Below are 25,543 nucleotides of genomic sequence, written 5' to 3'. Positions count from 1 at the left end.
AGGAACATCAAATGGAAAGCCGACTTGATGGTAGGGGAGGTTTCTACCCACCAACTAATTCCATGTTTCTCAACCCTGCACTGAATGTTAAAATCACCTGGGGAACTTTTGAAAAATTATGATGCCTGGTCCCAACCCCATGGAGCCTGGTTTATATAGGGACAAGATATCTATAGGTTTTTAAGTTTCTCCAGGGGATTCTAATGACCACCCAGGGTGGAAAAGCATGGAGCTAACTGGGGTGCAGGACCAGTGTCCTCATAGGAAGTCAAAGGTTTGGTGATAAACAACCACTGAAGCACATTTTCAAGGTGAGACCCATTGCAATGTATATTCCTATCCTTAATTTAGTTTAAAGTGATGAATATCTTTTTATTTTTGCAAAGAAAAAAACCCAGATTTTTAAAAATTTTGCACCACCCACCATTGCCAACAGTGGCCATCCAGTGGTCATAGCTGAACGGTTCTTGTAGCAAGGAATTCTGGAAAACTTCAGGGCATAGAGTCTGCTGGGGCAGGGTGGGGTTGGAAATGCATGACTGAATAGTAAATAAAACCAATTTTCTTGTTGCTGGCTTTCTGGCTACTTAATGTAAAGCCATAATTATTTCCATAGCAACACACTCATCACATACAACATGAATATGTAGATTCCCCAGAGGGAAGATGGAATAAACTGTATCTTTGTACACTTCACTTGAAAAAGAAAAATAAAGCTTGTATAATTCCAGTCCACAGTTGCAGAAACAGAATTTTACATCCATGTAGATGATTATTCCAAATTCATCTATAACCACCAGAAATGAATGATGGGCTCACTGAGGCCATAGAAAAATACCCTTAGAGTAGTGCACATCCATGATTTTGTTTTCCATGGTTTTGGTTGCCCAGTGTCAACTACAATCCAAAAATATTAAGGTATTTAGAGAGAGAGCGCAAGAGTGAGAGTGCAAGCACACATTCACATAACCTTTATTGTGGCATATTGTTATAATTGTTCTATTTTATCATTAGTTATTAATGTTGACCTCTTACTGTGTCTAATTTATAAATTAAACTTTATCATAGGTATATATGTATAGAAAAAGAAACAAGAGTACAAGAATCAGAACTCCAAATCTGAAAATCCGAAATCTGAAATGCTCTAAAATTTGAAACTGTTTGAGTGCCAACATGATATTCATTGGAGCATTTTGGATTCTGGATTTTTGGATTTGGGATGTTCAAGCAGTGCAAATATTCCAAAATCCAAAAAAAGTCTGAAATCCTAAGCACTTCTGGTCTCAAGAGTTTCGGATAAGGGATACTCAACCTGTATGAATAGGGTTCAATGCTATCTGCAGTTTCAGGCATTCACTGGGGGTCCTTGAAACATATCTCCCATATAGAACAAGGTAGGGACTACTGTAATTGATACGTATGTGTATGTGTGTTGTGAAAGAGACAGAAATAGAAAAAGATAAAGAGACATAGAAATACTTGAAATCATAGTACATGGAGATTTTTAGAGGGAAATCCATGTCATGAGTAGCATCCTTTCAGAATTAAAGCTCTCAAAGTACTCTGATTACTGAAGCACTTGAGACATTGGTACTAGATGGGCTCGCGGCTTGGAGATTACACTATAGGCTGTGGATCATGCAGGGAAAGAAGAAGAGTAGTAATGTAGTTGTGGAACTTCCACAGAGGAGAGGTTGTGGGTAGCCATCTGGTGGGAAGGATTCGACAGAGTTGAGTGAGCATGAAGGTGTCTCAGAATATTTTAATTGAAGTCTTACTGTGGCTTTTATGCAGATTATATTTTTACTGAGTTTGACTTGGAAATGGAGATGCGATAAAACTTTCTTGAGTCACTACTACTTGGTATTGCCACTGAGAAGAGCTCTCCAGTTTTCTCCTTTACCTCTCTAATGCCAAGGTCTATGGTTTCGAAGCTTCTCTAAGATCTATAATTCTGGATCTCAGGTGGATATTCCAAGTGAGGAGGGGTCCATCATACCTTGGGTGAGATCTAAATAATGAGCACAGAGACTATCCTGGATTTCCTGGAAGAATCTCAATTTCTATCATTCCTCTGTGATTCCACAAGGAATTTTTAGATTGGGTATGCTAATTACTTGTACAGAAATCATTATGTCTAGAGATATGACATGGTGATTCTCACTCTGGCTGAATCTGTTTTAATGTTCTCTCTCCTTTTATCTTTTCCTATACTCCCACATAAACACAAAAGCATCTCCATCTACCTACCTACCTACCTACCTACCTCTTCACCTCTACCTACCTATCTAGCCAATTCTCTTTATTGAAATATAGATGTAAGCCTGTGTGTATATAGAAAAAAATATATAAGTACATCTCCCATATTCAGAAAACATGTATTGAATATGTATTATGCACAAGGTACTTTCATATACTCTTAAAATACTTCAATGAATAAAAAAAGAAAAAGTCTTTGTCCTTGTGAACTTTGTATTTTTGGGGTTAGGGGGAGCAATAGGCAATAAACAATAACTATAATAAACAAGTTACAATAAGAGATACACAAAAAATTAGTGTGGGGCAAACGGAATGAGGCATGGCGGCAGGTTGCAATTTTAAATAAGGGGGTCAGGAAATTCTACAGTGAAGTTACACTTGAATAAGTACAGGAGTATATTATCCAGGACTGGCTCTTGAACCTCAGAGCAAATGAGAACTGTTTGGTTTAAGTTATGTGTTTTTTCCATTTCCGTATTTTCACTGAGATGTTGGAAGTCCCAGGAAATTGTATTGTTATATCAGTTCTTCAGTGGGCAGAAATCTGACTGAGGAAAGCCAGATCCTAAGTTAATCAGAAAGAGACTGCAAAGAGCCAGGCTTCAGTTTAAAAAGTGAAGAACCAGACTGGAGAGATCAAGACCAGATCTTGATGACAGGTTGGCGTCAGCTTGGAGGCGTGAAGAAATTGGACAATTTATGGTCAGCAAGTCAAGTTGCATCATAATTCCTAGTCTGCACAAGAACTCAAGGGAAAGAGCAAATAAGTTTTCCGGTTCTATTTTCAGTTTTTTTGCTCTCTGTTTTATGGATTTCAGACTCTTCAAAGATACTCTTTAGTGTCTTTGTTTCCAAATGAAAACCAGAAAAATGATGCTGGAATTTCATAGAGGCAGCGGCGGATGGAAGAGGGCTCCTCCTGTCTATAACCCTGGGAATATTGTTTCTGATTGTAGACCAACTAACTGCAAAATGAGAAGACACAACTAACTGCAGAAGTTGTGTGCAGTTAGTTGTGTCTAACTAGAGAAGACCAACTAACTGCAAAATGGAAAGCACAGATAGTGTGATGGTGTCCTGCCAAAGCCGAGAAGACACAAATAAAATTGAATTATTTACTGTTTGTAAGAAAGTGTTCTAAGCCCAAGGCACTGATTCATAGATGCTATCATGGCCCTGTAAACACATTAAAAATCAAGTACAGATTCTGTTACACGTACCCAGTCCATCTTACAATGGTAAAGTCCAGAAATTGTCAACAGCTTAAAAGAATTCTAACTGCTCGTTGTATTAATTATGTGTAATAATATATAATATTTATAATATTTTATATTATAATGTTATATTATCTTATTTCTTCTCGTCTTGATCTTGTTTGCTTTCAGATCTTAGCCATGAGGGCATTTAAAATGTGTTCTGATTATATTAAGGATGATTGCACTGCATGAAGTCCTTCAGGGGCCTCACACTTCCTTTAGGATAAGATTCAAATGGCTTATGAAGCACTAGGAAGTCTTTTTGATCTGCGCCCCACATCTACCTCTCCAGACTTATCCTGTGCCACTGTCCCACAGGCATCCTTCCTGCTGCCAGAACAGCTTTACTCAGTTCCACGAATAAACTGTAGTGTTCCATGCAGCAGTGTCTTTGCTCACGATAGTTCCTTTGTCTAGAACATTCTTCCTGCCCTCACCCACCGGACTAGATTTATCTCTTCCTCCGCATAGTTCTTTTAACCGTTCTTTCTCAGTCAGACTGAATTGGGATCTGAGTCCCATAAGACCTCAGGCAAACCTCTCTCATGGCTCTTACCAGCTTGAAATGTTAACAGTTGCTCTTTTTGTTTCTTACGCCAAAGACAAAGAATTTCTTGAGAGTAAAATTGAAATGATCTCTTACCCCAGCTTCTAGAATAGAATAATAGTGCTTAGTATATATAGTGGCTCAATGTATACATGTGTATGTGAAATTAAATTGAAGCACTGAAGGTCTCAAATATTGCAATATCCACAAGGTAACGACTCTGGGAAATTTCTGGCAATCATTACACTAATGTCAGTGACAGAGATGGAGCTCAGTAAGTTATAACTATTATTTTAAGAAGCAATTTTCCAAGGTCAGCAGTTTACCATGAGATCCTACTGACTTTCTCCCTAAACCACAGGAGACATATTTGAGAGAGGAAGTGAGAAATGGCTTTTCAATTCCATTTACTTCCACAGTTTGTAAACGCTACATCCCCACTGTCTTCATATAAACTCCAACCCACATAGACACCGTACTATAAATGTAATTTATCACCTTGTAACATGGCAGAACAGTTTGTCTTTGATCTAAGATGGACCAGCTGACAACTCAATCTGTGCAAGGCCATTCTGTGTCCAAATTAGAAAGCAGGTGGAATCCGTGCAATTATAGGACACACATCTGGACGTGGCTCTTCTCTCTATGCCTCCATTCCATTTGCCCAGGCTGTGGGTCCCCAGCACTGTGTCCTGTGCAAAGCTGACCTCCATTGCTACACTACTGCTAGTCCAAACCTTCCCGTCTTGAGGCTCTTTTCAGTGCTTCTGATTTGCCAATCTATTGAACTAATTCCTGTTAAGCCAATGCCATAGATTCATAGAAGCTTAGAGTTTTAACCCTTGAGGTCTAATGCAGGACCTTCATTTTACAGAGGAGAAATAGAAGGTCTGGAGAAAGGGAGGTAACCAACCCAAATTCACAGAGCGGACAGGCAGAATTATTATCTGGGTTCTCCCTGACATTCCAGTATAGTCCCACCGACCTAGACTCTAATCCCTGCTCAGCCATTTACTGATATAGTTACGGAAAACTTGCTGAAACTCTCAAAGTCTCTGTCCTTGTCCTCTGTAAAATCCAGAAAACGGTAACTTCCACCTCACAGGGTTGTTATAAAGGTTAAATAACAATATATAGGCCGGGCGCGGTGGCTCACGCCTGTAATCCCAGCACTTTGGGAGGCCGAGGCGGGTGATCACCTCAGGTCAGGAGTTGGAGACTAGCCTGACCAACATGGTGAAACTCTGTCTCTACTAAATACAAAAAATTAGCCGGGCTTGGTGGTGCATACTGTAATCCCAGCTACTTGGGAGGCTAAGGCAGGAGAATCCCTTGAATCTGGGAGGCGGAGGCTACTGTGAACCAAGAATGCGCCATTACACTCCAGACTGGGCAACAAGAGCAAAACTACATGTCAAAAAAAATATATATATATATATATATATCACGGATTTAGCACAGCTTCTAACGTGCACTAAACACTTAATAAATGCTGAAGAAATTGACCCGTTTCATGCCAGGCTGGGGCCTTGGAGCAGGATCTTAGGGAAGATGCTTTAGAGCAGGGTTCCCTTTTAGCTTTCAGCTCAGCCAGTAGGCGTTTATTTTGACCACTTCCAGTAGTGCCCTTTGCTCACAGGTCTTTCAAGATAAACGGAACGTCCCTAATAATTAATGTTTTGGTTATGTGCCCACTTGAGAAGAGATGCCACTTCAGCCTCTTCCCTCTCCGTGGTGCAGCCCGGCCCTAGAGTCTCTTCATCCGGGTTCCCCGCGGGCTCCCAGGACCGCGTCCCCGGCCTCTGCGACTCTGCGGAGGGTTTCCGCGGGATGCTCAAGGGGGCAGTGTGGTCCTGCCGAAGAGGGCCGCCTCGCCTCGAGGAACGCCTTGGCCATTTTCACAGGAAAATGTTTACCCTGGAAATTAAATTATATTTGGGATTTTGGGTTTCCCCTCCCCCACCCCGCCGTGGGAGGTTTCGGAAAGTTACTGTGGTGCCCAGCGCAGTCAGAGGCCTGTCAGCATTTCAGCTCCGCGCGGCGGGCCCTGCGGCCTCCTTCAGCACCTGGGACCCCCGGGACCCCGGGCGTGTGAGGGCCGCCACCCTCCGCCCCACCCCGCCACCGTGAGGCCCCTGGCTCCGCACCAGCCCAGCAACACCCCCCCGCCCAGTTCTCCCATCTTCAGCCACTTTCGGATCAACAGCTTAGGATGAATTTCAAACTTAAGTTGGATGGTTTGAGAAGGTTGGGGTGTGTGTGTGTGTGTGTGTGTGTGTGTGTGTGTGTGTGTGTGTGGTGTGTGTGTTCCCAAATATTTCTGAGAAAGTGCTCTTGAAATGCGCCCTGTGTATCCATGGATTCATGCATATTCATAGCCTGTTCCTCTCTGTAGGTTCAGGTTTTTCTTTTCTGCAAACGAGGCATTAAATGAATTCTAAGGTCTCTTGCAGCTCTAACATTCCAGAGTTCTAGATATATAAGAATAGAGAGGAATCTGTGAAAAAACCCAGCCCTGAGGAACTCCTTCCTTTCTCTGTGGCTTTACACAATGAAACCATCACCCAATGCTCTTGATAACTTAAAGATGAAAATTTCCTGTTCTCCAGATATCCTGCTCAATTCACCTATCATTTACCACCAATATAGATTCATTGCACTTTGTCCTGTGTCAGGGACAGGGGTGGCTTCTGCACATAAAGTGGAGAAGAAAACAGGTACAGTCCCTGCTCTCATGGGCCTTGAGGATTCACGGGGATATAGATGCTGCATCAATAATCACACATAGAGGGGGTGAAATTACAAATGGATGTGAGTGCTGTGCAGGAAAACTAAAGGGTAAGATACAGTGTAAAGAGGATCTAATTTAGCATTAGGGATGAGTGAAAGGGGAAGTGATTTTCTAGCTAAGATATAAAGGACAGATGGAAGGTGGCCAAGCAGAGTGTCTGTGTGGCACATGATGTGTAAGAACCTAATTACTGCCATAGAATGGCTGTTTGAGAGTGATAAACCCCCTCTTTTGGCATCCAAGGAAGAAATTAAGTCACTCTAATTCTCAGAGAATGCTTATAGCAAAGTCTGTGATATTTTTTGTAGGTAGTTTATATTGTCAAAGATTAAGAGCATCTCACACTGAGAAGAAACCTCAGAGGTCACCTGACTCAAATCTGTTCTGATTTAGGAATCTCCTTCAAAATATGCTATACAATTATCAAGATTCTGCCAGGAGTCTCAGCTACTCAAGAGTCATTTTTCCCACTCTTGACAAGTTATTTTCCTTTCATTGAGTTCTTAGATTCCCATTACTTAGATTTTCCTTGCTAGACTGTAAATTCCATAGGGCAAGAATTTTGTTTTCTTTGTTCAATGGACGTTATCTCAAGTGTCATGAACAGGGATTGTCATGTAGTAGCCTTTTAAAGCACATTTATTGGATGAATTCATTGAGACTAAAATAGGCCTCCCTAAATTTTTGCTCATTGGCCTTAGTTCTGCTCTCTAGAACAACAAAGAACAAACCTAACATCTTATGTAAGGATAGTCTTATGGTCATTTAAAAATAGCTCTCATTTTCTGGTTATTCTCTTCTCTCTGCTAAATATTTCCAAGTATGTAGTTTTGAAACTCTCAACATTTTGATCACTAATTGGGATTCAATTTGACATGACAAGTCACCTGATGTGTTTTGGCTCCGTGGCCCCACCCAAATTTCGTCTTGCTTGTAATCCCCAGGTGTTGAGGGAGAGACTTGGTGAGAAGTGATTGGATCATGGGGTCGTTTCCCCTATATGTTGTTCTGCTGATAGTGAGTGAGTTCTCATGAGAGATGACAGTTTTAAGTGTGGCATTTACTCACTCTCTCTCTCTCTCCTGCTGCCATGTAAGACATGCCTTGCTTCCTCTTTGCCGTCCACTATGATTGTAAGTTTCCTGAGGCCTCCTTAGCCATATGGAACTGTGAGTCAATTAAACCTCCTTTCTTTATAAATTACCCAGTCTCAGGGAGTGTCTTCATAGCAGTTTGAAAACAGACTAATACATCAACCAAATATGAATCTTCTTCCCTATATGATCACCTATCTATCATTTCTCTATTTTTGTTACATAAGTGTCTTTCTTTTACCCTTAACCTCTCCATACATTTTCCTATTTAATAAAGACTAATCACAAAAATAAGTGAGTTTGGAGTTTCTGCTTCCAGTTAGGACATTGAACATTGCAGAAAACTTTCACACTCACAGTAAACAAAACAAAACAAAATGCCAGAAATATAGCATATAACATATACTTACCTCTGTCAGTTAAGGTTCTCCAGAGAAACAGAGCTATTAAAGTGTATATGGAAAAAGAGAAAAGAGAGAGAGAGAAAAAAATAAGGAATTAGCTCATGCAGTTATAAAGACTAAGTGCCAATATTTGTGTTCAGTAAGCTGGAGACCTAGTAGAGCTAATGTGCACTTCTGGTATGAGTCTGAAGGCCTGAGAACCAGGAAAGCTGATCGTGTAAGTTCCAGTCTGAAAACTGGCAGTCTAAAGACTCAAGAAGAGGTGATGTTTCAGTTTGAGTCCAAAGACTAATGTCTTGGCTCAAAGCAGTCAGGCAGGAAAAGTTCCCTCTTGTTCAAGGGAGGGTCAGCCTTTTTGTTCTATTCAGGTCTTCACCTGTTAGATGATGTCTATCCATATTACAGAGGGCAATCTACTATTCAGTCTACCAATTCAAACGTTAATCTCATCTCCAAATAACCATATCCAGAATAATTTTTTTTTTTTGGTTTTTTTTTTTGAGACAGAGCCTCACTCTGTCTCCCAGGCTGGAGTAGAGTGGTGAGATTTCAGCTCACTGCAACCTCCACCTCCCAGGTTTGAGCAATTCTCATGCTTCAGCCTCCGGAGTCACTGGGACTACAGGTGCATGCCACCACACCTGGTTAATTTTTGCATTTTCTTAGTAGAGACAGAGTTTTGCCATGTTGGCCAGGCTGCTCCTGAACTCTTGACCTCAAGTGATCCACCCTCCTCAGCCTCCCCAAGTGCTGGGATTATAGGCGTGAACCACTGTGCCCGGCCCAGAATAATGTTTGATCAACTATCTGGGCAACCTGCGTCCTAGTCAAGTTGACACATAAAATTAACCATCATATTACCTATCAGACTGTCAAAGAAAAGTGCGTGTAAGGAAGCTTTAAAGAATTAACTCACAGTAAGGGATAGTACCTCATAGGTGAGCAGTAGCTAGTGGCATCTTCTGGGAGGAGGGTAATTGGTTGGGTTTGTGTACAGGCAGAGAGAGAAGAAAGTTTTACCCTTACTAGGTCCAGAGGAACCTGTGAAACTAATGGCAATCATGAGAGCAGATGGGACAGATTAGATTCAGAAACACTCCTCATGCACTAATAGTTTGCTTGAATAATTATTCTTTCTAATACTTACCCCCTCCACAGTTTTGCTGTGAACTGACAGTGGAGGCAGGACCAAAACCAAGAAAGAACTTATTCACTTTCAAACATTCTTCGGGTTTGGAAACTGGCTTAACCCATTCAATCCAAAGGTGATAACTGTGGCCCAACCCCTTACTGGCTTCAGGATCAAACACTGATAATGAGACACAAACCCAGAATCATCAGTGCCTACAGCCACAGAGCTGGAAGTTGGGAACTGTGCTAACCAGAAATGTATTTGACTTTCTAATGCTGGGGTCCAATCCCAAATTAACTTATCTCATAATAAAATGTAAATGATCGCTCTTTCAATTTAGCTATCACACATAGAAAAGAGTTCATACTCACTGGAATAAATCAAACAAAATAGTAGTATAACTCAATCTCCATTGTAATTCTATGCACAATTTAATACAGTAAAATATTATGAGATGTGAAGAAGCTAGAAAATAATATCTCTCATCAAAAAATAATTTAACAAAAACACAGATTAACTAGATGTTGCAACAAGCAGACAAGGAGTTACATATTATTATAATAACATTTTAGGATGTATAGGAAAAGATGAAAAAGTAAATGAATAGGCAAAGATCTTAAGAGAATTTTGGAAAGTATTAAAAAAAGAGCCAAAATAGAAATTCTGCAGCTGAAAAATACAGTAGCTAAAATAAATACATATTACATGGCTGAAAAGGAAATATCTAGCTCCAGATGGTTTTACTGACAAATTCTACCAAACATTTAAAAAATAGCACGAGGGTTGGGTGCGGTGGCTCATGCCTGTAATCCCAGCACTTTGGGAGGCCGAGCTGGGTAGATCACCTGAGGTCAGGAGTTCGAAACCAGCCTGGCCAACATGGTGGAACCCCATCTGTACTAAAAATACAAAAAATAGCTGGGGGTGGTGGCAGGCACCTGTAATCCCAGCTACTCAGGAAGCTGAGGCAAGAGAATCTCTTGAACCCAGGAGGTGGAGGTTGCAATGAGCTCGGATCGTGCCATTGCACTCCAGCCTGGGCAACGAGAGCAAAACTCTTATCTCAAAATTAAATAAATAAATAGAAATCAAAAATAACACTAATTCTACACAGTATCTTCCAAATATTAAAAGGAGAGGAAAGATTCAATTCATTTTATAAGCCGAACATTACCCTAACACTAAGACCAAACATAGACATAGATCAATGCCAAAAAAACAAAACTATAGACCAGTATTTCTCATTATCAGAGATTCAAGAATTCAAAAAATTTTAGCAAATTGAATTCATCCATATAAAAGTATACCATAACCAAGAAGAGTTTATTCCAGGAATACAAAGACTAGTTTTGTATTCAAAAAAATTATCAATATAATTTGACATATTACAGTGGATTTTGGTTTATATTAACTAAAGTTTATATTTATTAGTTTATACATAAACAGTTTAAATAAGAAAGACTTCATGATCAAGTCAAATCATGCAGAAAAACCATTCAAAATTGAATATAATGTGGCCTAAATTATACTCATTTTTATACCAATTTGGTCATAAAGTGTAACCTTTAGTATCTTTCATTGAGAAAGGCACCCACAAAAGCAAATGTACCTAGGGCTTATGAAAGTCACAAAGCAATCCTATTCTGGAATTATATAGATAATAATTAGTTGGTAATCTTAAACAAGTTATATCACTGTAATATATCAGTTTGCTTTCTCATCTATACAATAGGGGACAATTAATAGATTTTATTTCATAGGAGTGTTGATTTTCAAAAGATTATACAAGCACCTAAAAGCTTATTAAACTGCTTTTTGTATAAAGAATAACAATAAATGGAAGCTGCTCTTAAAATGCATATATGTGATATGCTATGTACTTTGCTTAAACATTCTGTATTTTTAGTTTATCAGTTAAATTGGGTTAGGACATTTGTATTATAAGACATTATGCATTTTCGGAGATTCTTTTTCAGTTTCACAAAGTTTGCATATGGTTTAAAAACTGCAGTTATTCTTTGCATGCTAATTCCCATCCTAGCATTTATGCAAAGATCTACAAAGATCCAACCAACTCCTGTGGGCTTTTTATGGGATGATGATTCTGTCACACACTTTCTATGGCACATAGGCCTCAGTTTTCTTCTCAGTAGGAGAAAATGACTTAGATTCACCCACTTTTACTTTATACTTAGTCCTCTGTTTATTTTTCTCCTCTATATGAAAAGCAGTTAATGGTAGAAAAGCTTTTAAAGATAGAATTTGTTACCATTGGTCAGAGATTTTTTCTCCATATGAAATTCATTGACCCTGTTGGATCAAACTGGTCTGATTAGCATCATGTTCTAATTTAGTAATTCTAAAACCCAGCTACAGAAGCAGAGGGTTGTTGCTTTTTAATACAAACCACTGTCTCTGACTCTGCTGATTCAGGTTTCTTAGAGAAATTATTTTAAAAGCTCTCAGGTGATTCTAATGATTGAATAGATTTGGAAACCAAAGTCTTCTCTGCTATCCAAACGATCACTCATGTGAAAAAGCATTGTTATTTTATGAAAATGGACTAGGGCAAGGGGAAGGAGCTCTGGCCATTGATGCCAAAAAAGCTCTTAGATACTATTTTTTCTTAAAAGTCTGATTATGTGTAGAGTGATGAAAATTTGTTTAACATAGTCATCTTAGTCATTACTGAGGCATGAATGACTTTGAGAATCTTATCACTGCTATACATAGACCCTTTCTCCAGGAAATTCAGAACATTTCACAGACAGTTTCAGAGCGTAAAGATTTTTTAGAATATTTCTATAACAGAGCTTTCAGATGAGCTGAAATGGACTATGGAGGTTGTCTGTAAGGTGACCCACTCAAGTTCTCAGCTAGCACGTCGACTTGGATGATATCGGGCAATACTGGAGGCCAACCACACTGCAGAGTTTATTCTACTACATTCAGCTGTCTTCTCTTTTCTTTTCTTTTTAAAGGAGGATAATCCAATATATTATGTCCAAACTTTAGTTACTTGGCTCACAAATAATGATGGAAACCTCTCTTCTCAGAGAGTGACAGAAAATAAAATACAGGCTGTGGGAAAACTCTATACATCCTTGAGTCTCAGTTTTCTTCATAAGATGAAGGGACTTATTGGGTCAAAGCAATAGATTTATTTTTTTTTTCTGACTATGTTTTTAATTTCAAAATATTTTAACCATACTAAATGACATGATATAACAAACCCACATATATTTACCATCTGAATCAAAAAACCTTAATATTCTGCCATATTGGCTTCTAGTTTTTTAAAAGAGGTAAAATGGAACAACCACAATTGAAAATCACTGTATGTACTATCTTGATCTCATCTCCCTGCCTTCCAGAGGTAGCTACAATCCTGAAGCTGCTGTGTGTCATCACATTATTGTTTTTGACTTATATTACTTATATATCAAAAAATATAATACAGTATAATCCTACAAGTTTTGGAATCTGGGTTGAATCAAATTTTATCAGACTCGACATATTGTTTTGCAATTTATTTTTTCACTCAACTTTATATTTTTGAGATATTTCCATTTTGACATTTGTAGCTCCAGTTCATACATTTTACGTGTTATATATTATTCTGTTGAAGTAATATATACTAAAATCTTGGAATAAGTGTGAAATTCAGGTGCAATGGAATTTATCTTTGAAGAATAAGACAAGAGTATGTCTTCTTGTCTCCAGTACCCTTTCAGCATAATTTCATTGAACATAACCCTCAAACAAAAGGGGGTGGCAAAGAACTGGAAAAGTCTTGGTACTGTAATCACTCTCCTGGAATTTTATTCCAAATATAAGACCAGGAAACACTCCCATTGATATTTAAGCTGGGTCATACAACTTCACCAGGTACTGCCAAACCATAGATAGTGGGACCCAAGCATTGCAACATCTCATAACTAAAATCCTTAACTTACCTGGCTGAATGTTTGAACCTCATTTATTGTGTTTTAGAGAGATTTTACTGTATAATAATTAATTTATATGTTCTCCTATTGATGAATATTTTGGTCATTTCTAATCACTCATTCCTAGTGTATTTAATATCATTTTATGTTTTCTTCTATCCAGGTCTGAGTATTTCTCTAGAGAATTCATCTAGGAGTGACACTGTTGAATAAACAGCTCTGTAGATCTTCTCCTGCAAGTGATTGTACCAATTTATTCTCCAACCAGCCATTATGGGCTGAATATCTGTACCCTCCTCAAACTCATGTGTTGAAGCCTCAACCCCTAGTATGATAGTATCTGGAGGTGGGACCATTGGGAGGTAATTAGGTTTAGATTAGGTCACAAGGGTGGAGGCTTCATGATGGGATTAGTGTCCTTATAAGAAGAGGAAGTGAAATGAGAGCTCTCTCTGTCAGCATGAACACAAAGAAGAGATCATGTGAGCACACGGAGAGATGGCAGCTGTGTGCAAGCCAGCAAGAGGGCCCTTACCAAGAACAGAATCTGTTGACACCTTCATCTTGGACTTCCCAGCCTCCAGAACTGTGAGAAATAAATGTCTGTGGTTTAAGTCACCTAGTCTGTGGTATTTTGTTATAACAGCCTGGGCTGGCTAAGACACTAGAATTTACGAAACTTCTCATTGATCCACCACTTCATTCAGCGTTTACTGGCATTGTCAGATTGATGCAAATCTGATAAATATAAAAAGGTATCCCATTTTGGTATTAATTTACATTTCCCTGATAACTGGGGAGGGGTAATATGTTTTAATGTTTTGGTCCCTTCGATTACCACCTGCGAATTAACTGTTTACAGATTTATCACATTTTTAAAAGAATAGTTGTCTTTTTATTATTGGTTATGTTCATATGTCATAGGTTTGTTCATAATATATTAACATATGAATTTATATTTTAAATATAACATCTATTTATATAAACATATGTATAACACATATAAGTTTGTATAACATATGTTATTTATATAAAACAAATGTTACTTACATAACATATTTATAACATGTTATAAATATATTTATAGTTATATGTTATATATTACACATATATTAACATATATTTATATTATTATATATAGCATTTATTTATATGCTATGTGTTATCTATTATACATACATTAAGATATATGTTAATATTCAACATAACATATATTTAAATTAAAACATAAATTTATAACATATACATATTTTAACATATAAAACATGTATATATATGTTGCGTATTATAACATATGTTATAAATATAGCATAATATTAACATATATTATATATATTAATATTATCTTTCAGTTCATGGCTTGTCTTTTAATTTCGCTTATGGTGGTTTTCTGTCCTATACAAGTATTTACTTTAAAAAACCTGTTGAAACATAAGCTATGTGCAGGAAATTGCACACAGCATAGGTGTACAGCATTAAGAACACACCTAAGTAGCCAGCACCCCAGAGGCCCCATCATGCTCCCCCTCAACAAACCTTCCCACAAAGTTGACCACTATCTATCTACACTGTCAACACTACTTAGTTGTGTCTGTTTTCTGAATTTCAAATAAATAGAATAGTGCAAAATACATTATATTCCTCAATATCATGCTACTTAAAGGTTTCTGTGTTTTTTTGTAAGGCCATGGTTTGTTCCTTCTCCTAATTCTATATTTTATTATTAGGATATACCATAGATTATTTTTTCTACTATTAATAGACTTTTTCTTCTCAGTTCTTGGCTAATATGAATAGTTTTCCTATGAACATTCCTATACATATTGGAGAACCTATGCAAACAGAACATTTTGGTTTGACATATAGCTACAAGTAGAATTGTTGGTCCTAGAGCCTGCACAGTACTACACAGTATTCCTAGTACTACACATTACTTCAAAATTTTACACCAATCTCTACTTCTACCAGCAATGCATAAACGGTCCTATTGCTCCACAACAATGCTGTCTTTTGATATTGACAATAATTTTCATTATAGCCATTCTTTATAAGGAGTATAGGCTCTTGGTAGTTGTAATACATGTTTTTCTGGTGACGAATGAAGCTGAATATCTTTAAAAATTATGTTTGTTGGAATTTGAATTTCCTCATATTTTGTAAGGGCTGTTCAAGTCTTTGGTTTATTTGAGGGAAGGGTTGTCTGTATTTACCTTTTCTTTGTATATTCTGGACCCAAATATTTAACATATACATGTTATATATGTATATGTATATTACATATGGCATGTTATGTGTAAAACATACATAGGTATGTATATGTTATACATGTATGTATATGTATGAATATGTATACTCACCCAGAAATATATATGCACATATGTAAGTATATATACATAATATATGATATATATTTTTTATATGTAGGAGTGAGGTGTATCACCTCACTCAGTGATCTGTCATTCAATCCCTAATGGCATTTTTTTCTTCACTGTATGACTTTTCTATGCTTTCTATATTTTATATTTACATATTCTGTATTTTCTATATATCTTGAATCATAAAATTACCTTTTAAAAATTGAGGTATTGCATAGTCACAGAAAGGCACTCTTCAGTGCATAACTCAAAATTTCACACCTTGAACATGTCCAGGTAACCTGGCCCCAGATGAAGAAACAGGATATCGCAAGTCCCAAGTCTTCCTTGCATTTCCTTCCAGTCACAGTTTTCCAGGTGGGGGTGGGGGGGTCACTAACCTGACTTCTAAATCCATGGAGTGAGTTTTCATATTTTTACATTTAATATAAATAACGTGATACTTTTTTTGGGGGGAGGGGTCTGGTTTAGTTTGTTTAATAATAGGTTTTGTTGCGTCTTAGTCCTTTCAGGCTACTATAACAAAATACCATAAACTCAATGGCTTATAAGAAACAGAAATTTACTGCTCACAGTTCTGGAGGCTGAGGAGTCCAATATCAGGGCACCAGCATATTCAGTGACTGGTGAGGCTTCATTTCTGGTTCATAGATGACACCTTCTAGCTATGTCCACATAAGGTGGAAGGGAGAACGTAGATCTCTGGGGCTTCTTTTATAAGGGCACTAATCTTATTTATGAGGGTAGAAGCTTCCTGTCTTAGTCACCTTTTTAAGTCCTCATTTCCTAATATTATCACCTCTGAGGTTAGGTTTACAATATATGACTTTTGCAGAGATGCAAACGTTTAGACCATGGCAGCTGCTTTTAGCAACTATTTTATTGTTAAATAGAATTCTCTTCTCTCAATATACCATAATGTATTAATCCTACTCTAGATGGATATTTTGATAGTTTTTATGTTGTAGCTATTACAAATAACACAGCTATGAATAAACAATCTTGTAGATTTTTTGAGAGCATATGTATGCATTTCTTAGGTGTAGAATTGCTGGTTTGTAGGATATGCATGTGTTCAGCATTAGTGGACACTTCCAAATAGTTTCTCCAGTCTTTCTTTTTTAAAGCCAATCTACACTCCCCTCAGCTGTCTTTAGACATTTGAAGAAGCCAGCCAAGTCCAGAAAACTAAAAAGCCCACCTACACACTTGAAGGTGAAACAAATGGTTATGGCTTTGAACCATTGAGATTAAGGGTAGTTTGTTATACAATACTAGTGTCTCAATATACACCTGATAGACTTGCATTCTTGGAATAAACTCTCATTTGGTTATATTATCCTTTTATATACCACTGAATTCTAATTGTTAATATTTAGACTAATGTTTTAAAATTTTTGCATCTATGTTCATTAGCCTGTTGTCCTTTAAATTGCCTTTTTTTGTAATGTCCTTGTCAAATTTTATACCAAGTTATGCCGACCTAATAACTTGAGATGAGAATATTCCCCTCCCCAATCCTAAACATTTCCTCCCCTAATCTCTGGAAGAGTGTGTGAGAAATTGATGATGTTTCTTCCTTAAATGTCAGGGAGAAATCACTGGGAAAGCCTTCTAGTCTGTGAGATTATTTAATAAAAAGAATTTAAATTATAAATCAATTTAATTAACATATATGAAATTATTAATATTTATTTCTTCTCATTTCAGTTTTGGGAATTTCTAGAATGGTGTTAATTTCACTGAAATTCTCAAGTTTACCTATATAAAGTTGTTAATATCCTTTTATTATCTAGTAATATCTACAACATGTATCTGTGGCGACGACCTCATTTTAATGTCTGATATTAAGGGGTTTTCCCCTTCTCTGTTTTTGATCAGCTTTTTTAGCTGAGTCCATTAACTTTATTAGCCTGTTTTGTTCTAAGAACCATTTTATTGTTTAATTTTTATATTAATAAATTTGTCTTCTATTTTATCAATTTGTTCACATTAAGATTTCTGGTTTTTTCCCTCACTTTCTTGGAGTGTTTTTTTTTTTCCCCAACATTTTTAGATGGGATACTTTCACATTTTCTAATATATTCACTTTAAGCCTATAAATTTTATCGTTAATAGCTTTAGCTTTACTTCACATTGTCTAATAGTAGTACTTTCATCATTATTTAGCTCAAATTCTTTATGTCATTTTTTGTTAATTCTCTTTTGATGTGGATTATTTGGAAGTATATTGACTATTTTTTAAAGAGTAGAAATTTTCTGGTGATCTGTTTGTTTTCAATTTGTTGGTACATTCTCCTGTGGTCAGAAAACAGGCTCTGAATGATATATCTATCCTTGTTCTGTGTCCCGAGCAAAGAAGAGGTTCAGGGTATAAAATTATCACGCCATCTTCAAATTGTGAGTTGCAGCATCTTGTGGTTCTTTGAGTTACCTAAGGGTCAGAAAGATAAAAATCAGGCTGAATTATATTCTCCCCCTGCCCTATTTCATTTTCTTTACAGTACATCTACCTTATCTGTTTTACTTACCAGGTTTTGGTGTAAGAGTTTTTTAAAAAGAATTTCACACCCCGACTCTACTAAAAATACAAAAATTAACCAGGCATGGTGGCGTGTGCCTGTAGTCCCAGCTACTTGGGAGGCTAAGGCAGGAGAATCACTGGAACTAGGGAGGCAGAGGTTGTGGTGAGCTCAGATCACACCATTGCACTCCAGCTGGGCGACAGAGCAAGACTCCGTCTCAAATAAAAAATTAAAAAAAAAAAAAACAGAATTTCGCTGCTGAAAGTGTTTATAAACCATTGTATTATTAGAATACCCTGCAGTAGTCTCGTTATAAAGTTTCATTACTCTATATATTTTGCTACTAGCAAAAATCATATTGCCCTGCTGGGTTCAGAATGATCTAATCAGGTTAACATGGTATGCTGACCTCCACACAGTTGATTCATTAAACTGATCCAGTTACATTATTATTATGTTAATGTACATGTATGATCTATGTGTGAATGACCAGATGGACCTCTGCTAAGTTTTATAAAAACCAATATAGATACTAATCAAGTAATCTAGTAAAAAATATTCAATCCATCCTAAAAATCAAAGATATGCATGTTAAAGCAGCAGTGTCATATAATTTTATTTCTTTATCAGAATGGCAAAGATTAAGTATTTTTATATACTTCTAGTGAGAATCTGTATTTAAAATTAGTTGGCTTTTTTTTTTTTGGTCTAAAGAAGGAGCTGGACCAGAGTCAGATGTCACAAACTCAAATGCCTACAGGAGCCAGAAAAGGGAAATCAGATTGACATTTCTCTTTCCCAGGCAAGCACTCAATTTTGAAAGCTTTCTATAGAGTTCTAGGAGTGTATCTAAAAATAATGAATAGAGCTAGTATGTATTTCACGTATAAGACAACAATTAGATATACTCAGACATGAAGCATTTCAGCATCAAACAACCCTTCTTATCCCAAATATACACATGCACTTGGTGACAAGTTCTGCTTTAAAAGCATAAAGCAAAAAAAAAAAAAAAAAAAAAAAATTAAATGAGAACTGAAGGAGCCATAGTAAAAAAAGTATTAGTGGTGTGTGCTGAATCTTTTTAAATCTAAAACTAATATAAGTCAATTATGCAAATAATATTTATGGAACAGATTACTCATGTGACAAAATATAATAAAGATAATGATAAACATAATAAAATTAGTTCAAAAATTAAAAATGCAGTTAGAAGAGGTAGGAGAAGTCGTGAGATTTTTCTTTGATAGAGTCAATTGATAGGGTCAAAATAGAAATTTGCTAAAAAAAGTCAAAGACCTAATGATTTCAACTGCTAAAGAGCCTTTCATCAGTCTTAGAGGGATATTTTTGGAAAACAAGAAATAAGGTCATTATGCTTTTTCCCCTTCTAGGAAAATCAAGTTAAAATAAATGCTTTTATGCAAAATCACTGCATGATCTTTTTAAAATAAGTTTTTGAATCTGTTTACTATTCTATGCATATAAAGATGATATTTGATATGATAGTCCCCTAATAATAATAGATATTTCTTGGTGGAAGATTTAAGGCGACAAAGGTGTTTTCCTCTTTCTACTGTTCTCTATGTCTAAAATTATTTAAAAGGATCAGGCAATAATGTGACAAGAACTTTAACTCATCATTTTTTCTTCTGCAAATAAAAATAAAGCAAATATCAAACAAACACATAAACAAAATTGTGTGCTTCATTCCATATACTAATTGTGACCCAAATGATCATTGAGATGTCTGTAATTCTAAACCACATCAGGCTGGTTCTAACTAATGAGCAATAAGAAAACTCATGAGACAGCTGTCCTTGCCCCTCAGAGGACATCCCATCTCCTATCTACTCTGGCCTTGGGATTGGAGCTAGCCTCCCTTCTGCCTCTACCCAGTAGCTGCCTTTTTCTTCTACCGTCTCTGTGTAAAGGTTCTTCCATGGTCTTATGTAAATTGGAATTTAAATCCTACAAACTACATTGTGAGACCAATGGATTGGAAGAGATCTTTCCTCCCTGCCTACTTCTCCCTTGAAGGGAACCGTATTTATTGCTTTAATTAGAGCACCAAGCTGTAGGAGTAAATGCAAGTCTTCAGCACTTCTCCTGACAGCTTCAAATTGGGGAGGCAACTTGGAAAACTTCTGTTGCAACAACGCCAGCTGGATAATTAGTACTATGTGGCTAACAGTTTAAAAAAGCTGGGAGGGGAGATGAGAATTAGTGTAAGCATCTTTAACACACTTTAACAGTCTAAAATGGGTTTCCAAAAACGTTGCTGCTGAAATGTTTGCAAGATTTTTGTTAAATGTGACTTCATGTATTAATGTTCCTTTTGTGTGGAGGGAGGAGGAGGTGTTGACATTCATCTAACCTGCAGCAAGTGTCATTGGATTGCTGAGCTGGCTTTCTCTCTGTGTTGAAAGGAAAGAATAATTCCCTCCAATTATTCCTCCAGGGAGAATTAAATTTGCCAACTGATTAAGGCAAGAAAAGACAAAGTTTCTCAAGGAATTTTGGGAATTCAGCAGGGTCTGAATAAGTCATAAGTTATTAAGATAATAACCTGTAGTGTGTCCAGGGTGATTTCCAAAATTGCTGATGACTGCTGAGGTACAGCCCAGGCCAATCAGAATAGAAGCATGGCATTATGCTGTACAGGTACATGATACTTCAATATTATCTCTGGTTGAATCTCCTTTTTGCATACAATGTACCTCTGCTTGTTTAGAAAGGAGGATAGAAGTTTTTGGTGGTCTCTCTAGAAGATGAAATTGTTTATAGTCAGATTTAACTACTTTTTATAAATTTTGAACACAATTGTCTTTGACTCACTTATTCATTCAACAACCACAACATTGAAGCCACTATGTGCTGAATAGTAAAGCTTCAAAGACAGACAACAAAGACCACAATGCCTGCCTTTATAGGTTTATGTTTTAAAGCAGGGATCAGCAAACATTTTTTTGTAAAGACCCAGATAACACATATTTTCAGCTTTGCAGATATATGGCACCCGTCACAACTATTCAACTCTTCAGCTGTAACATAAAAGTGGCCATTGGCAATACATGAACAAATGAATGTTGGAGTGTTCCAATAACACTTTCTGGATACTGGATATTGAATTTCATATAATTTTTACATGTCATGAAATACCATTCCTCTTTTGAATTTTTCTGACCGTTTGAAAATGTTAAAAACCATTCTTAGCTGATAGGCAGTACTAAAACTTGTGGGTGTCTAGATTTGATCCATGACCTGCAGGGTCCCTGATCTAGAGAGTTGACAGTGGAGAGGCTCAAGTCACTAGGGTCAACTGGCTAATGTTGAAAGTGAAGTGGTAGAACACCATCTGGCATAGATGACTGCACGCCCATTGATGTGTGAATTGAAGAACCTTGGTATTGGAAGAAACCTCAGAGAGGCCTTGAATGACTTTAAAGGGTATTTGCTTCACTTTCAGGTCATTTTCAACCAACTGACCCAGTCACCTTCAACGGCAGGACTTGGAAACTTCCCAAGGCAGCCCACTTTATTGCTGGAAAGAGACATTTTCATTAAATGTGTACTTTTATTTCCTACAAACATATGGATAAATAAGGACTCTGAATCCCAGTAAGACTTAGGACCCTTATTTTGCGATCTTTGGCAGGCCTCAGAGAATGAATGTAAACAACTTTTCCACAAGACATATATTACAGACAGTTATCCCATCACTTGTAAGTCTTTGGCTATATTATTTGCCAATTTTTGGTCACATAATTTGTTTTTTCTTATTGGAAGGCTGAAAAGGCATGGTTCTAGGTTTCCTATTCTTTCCGATTCCCTCAAGTATTCAATACTAGCTCATTTGTTTACAGAATGGAGAAAATGAAAAAGAAGCTTAAGGAAAAGAAAATTAGACTGTTTGCTTTTAAAGTGGTGATTCAAAACATAGTTGCATAAAAATAACAATATGAGCTAACGTGCCCAATTAAAATTAATCTGCTTATATGATAAGGTTTTTGGACCATGAGGCATAGCACTTTTGCCTTGAGAAAAAGTGCTAATCCCAAATGAGCCTTGTCTTCTTTGCAAAATGAATACTATCAAAGCTAGCAAGTCTCCTAACCTTTCCTGTAACTTCTTATCTTTATTAAAATATAGGGCAATTTGTTAAAGTCATTTTAATAACAGAGGTTGTATTTAAATGGGCCAAAGTAGTGGGGCAAAAATGCATGCTGAGTTGTGTGTGTGGAGGGGGTGGTGTATGCATGTCTCTCTGTGTGTAATTGCATTTATAACACTATATTTTAACTGCTGGACATTGTGTTGTATAATAAATATTGCAGACTTTGAAGTTAAACTGACTGTATCAAATAGCTCCAGCACATAACATTTGGATAACTTTGGGCAAGCTAATTCTCAACTTATCTTTAAGTCTTAGTTTATTCATTTGTAAAATGAGAGTAATAATGTACATTTTATAGCATCAAATGAAAAACGTTAGCAAACTGTTTAAGAGAAAGTTCTGGTATTTAAATATCATTCTCTTCTTCTTCCTTTCAGCCTCTACCAAATTGCTTCTAAGGCTAATAAATGACAAAGTGGGAGTAAGAGGGAAAAGAAAATGAGACGCTGGAAACCTAGTAGGAAAAAATTTCAAGCTGGAGCTACAAATACATTATCCAAGAGATTCACTCTCTGGTTTCTTTATCCTTTCCCTAGAGTAATTAAAATATGATTGTAATATGATTAAATGTTTAGCTTAAAAAGAAAATCTCTTTCTCATCTGGAAGTTATTATAAGGAAGCAGGCTGGTGTGGTTCTCATTTAAAAATGTAAATGTTGGTTTGAGTGTGTGAGATTGTCTCAAAGTCTAACAAGAAATAATTTGGCTCTTCTAACTGGAAGGTTGAAAAGATGTGGTTGTAGGTTTCCTATTCTTTCTGATTCCTATTGTATTCCTGGAGGTTGGGTTAACTTTGGGCACCAAGGTATTTGGATACTGGCTAATAATTTTCCAGCAGTTTGCTCTGTACTTTTTGATTATGCACTGTATGAGAATCAATTTTGTTAGTCCTCACAACAAAGTGGCAGACACTATTATACTCCCACTTTACAGATAAAGAAACTGAGTCAGTTGGGACTCAAATTAAGTTAGTGACAGAACCAGAATCCCAATCCTGGCTGGTTATGGTTTGCATTGCCCTTCCTGAGTTCCCCAGGGCATTTCTTCCCTCTTCCCTTTCCCTCATCCTTTCTTCCCATTTCAGTGGGAGAAAAAGTGGGCAGTGCTATAAACCTGATGAACAGGGGTCCTAAATCTATACACCTATAAGGCTCAGCAGATGACATGAATGAGTGCAGGCCTTATTAGGAAATATAGACTGAATGTCATGTAAAGGGAACAGTCACCACTCAGCTCTAATTAATTTCTGAATAAAGGGAATTCAATTTGTTCAACATTTAGCAAACACTTAACCCACACCAGATAGTCTCCTTGGCATTGAGACTGCTGTGGTTAAGGAAATAAAACCCCTGTGTTATAGGTTTTATAGTGTCCCTCCCAATAAAAACAAAAAAACATGTCCACTCAGAACTTCAGAATGTGACTCTATCTGGAAATAGGATCTTTAAAGACGCAATGAAAGCAAGATTGTAGAAGAGATTATACTAGATCAAGGTGGGCCCTAAATCCAATGAAAGTGCCTATAAGAAACAGAGAAGAACACACAGACACTCGGGAAGAAGAGCACCTTGTGAAGATGGAGGAAGACGTTGGAGTGACGTCTCTGCAGGCCAAGGAATGTGAAGCATTACCGGTTACCACTAGAAACTAGGAGAGAGGTGTGGAGCAGATTCTCTGATTTCACCAGTTTTTCAGCTAATGTACTCATGCTGTTTCAGGATCCCACACTGTTTTTGTCATATCCCCTTAGTCTCCTCCACTATGTGACAATTCCCCAGTCTTTTCTTATCCGTTGCACCCTTGACACTTTTGGAGAGTCCTGGTCAGTTATTTTTTAGAATGTTGCACGATTTGGGGTTGGTCTGATGTTTTTTCATGACTAGATTCAGGTTATGCATTCCTGGGAAACGTACCTAGCCCTTCTCATTGCATTGTATCAGAGGGACATGATGTTTACATGTATTACTGATAATGTTAACCCTGATCACTTGGTTAAGTGCTATCTGTCAAGATTCTTCACTATAAATTTGCTATTACATATTTGTGGGAGTGAGACACTTTGAGACTATGCGAATACTCTATTTCTGCTTAAACTTTTGCCTACTAATTTTGGCATTCATTAACGGATCTAGGCAATACATTCTGAAACAGAAGACTTATGCATCAAGACTTTCTATTTCAGATTTTTTTTTTTTTTAAATTTATTTATTATTATTAGACTTCAAGTTGTAGGGTACATGTGCACAACGTGCAGGTTTGCTACATATGTATACTTGTGCCATGTTGGTGTGCTGCACCCATCAACTCGTCATTTACATCAGGTATAACTCCCAGTGCAATCCCTCCCCCCTCCCCACTCCCCATGATAGGCCCCGGTGTGTGATGTTCCCCTTCCCGAGTCCAAGTGATCTCATTGTTCAGTTCCCGCCTATGAGTGAGAACATGCGGTGTTTGGTTTTCTGTTCTTGTGATAGTTTGCTGAGAATGATGGTTTCCAGCTGCATCCATGTCCCTACAAAGGACACAAACTCATCCCTTTTTATGGCTGCATAGTATTCCATGGTGTATATGTGCCACATTTTCTTAATCCAATCTGTCACTGATGGACATTTGGGTTGATTCCAAGTCTTTGCTATTGTGAATAGTGCTGCAATAAACATACGTGTGCATGTGTCTTTATAGCAGCATAATTTATAATCCTTTGGGTATATACCCAGTAATGGGATGGCTGGGTCATATGGTACATCTAGTTCTAGATCCTTGAGGAATCGCCATACTGTTTTCCATAATGGTTGAACTAGTTTACACTCCCACCAACAGTGTAAAAGTGTTCCTATTTCTCCACATCCTCTCCAGCACCTGTTGTTTCCTGACTTTTTAATGATCGCCATTCTAACTGGTGTGAGATGGTATCTCATTGTGGTTTTGATTTGCATTTCTCTGATGGCCAGTGATGATGAGCATTTTTTCATGTGTCTGTTGGCTGTATGAATGTCTTCTTTTGAGAAATGTCTGTTCATATCCTTTGCCCACTTT

At 37.2% G+C, this 25,543-nt stretch overlaps 1 protein-coding gene across 1 annotated transcript in view; it reads left to right on the top strand.

Moving 5' to 3' along the window:
* Positions 1-14,044, top strand: part of PCTP (phosphatidylcholine transfer protein) — a 99,018-nt gene extending 84,974 nt beyond the window's left edge. Inside the window, exon 7 of the transcript XR_012088813.1 lies at positions 13,594-14,044. The gene's annotated coding sequence lies outside the window, so the exon portion shown is untranslated. The remainder of the gene's footprint in view (positions 1-13,593) is intronic.
* The last annotated feature ends 11,499 nt before the right edge of the window (positions 14,045-25,543 follow it).

This window comes from Chlorocebus sabaeus, chromosome 16 (assembly GCF_047675955.1).
Source record: "Chlorocebus sabaeus isolate Y175 chromosome 16, mChlSab1.0.hap1, whole genome shotgun sequence".
NCBI classification, from domain to species: domain Eukaryota; kingdom Metazoa; phylum Chordata; class Mammalia; order Primates; family Cercopithecidae; genus Chlorocebus; species Chlorocebus sabaeus.
Note: the sequence above shows the minus strand (reverse complement) of the source record. Positions and strands in the feature narration are given on the sequence as shown.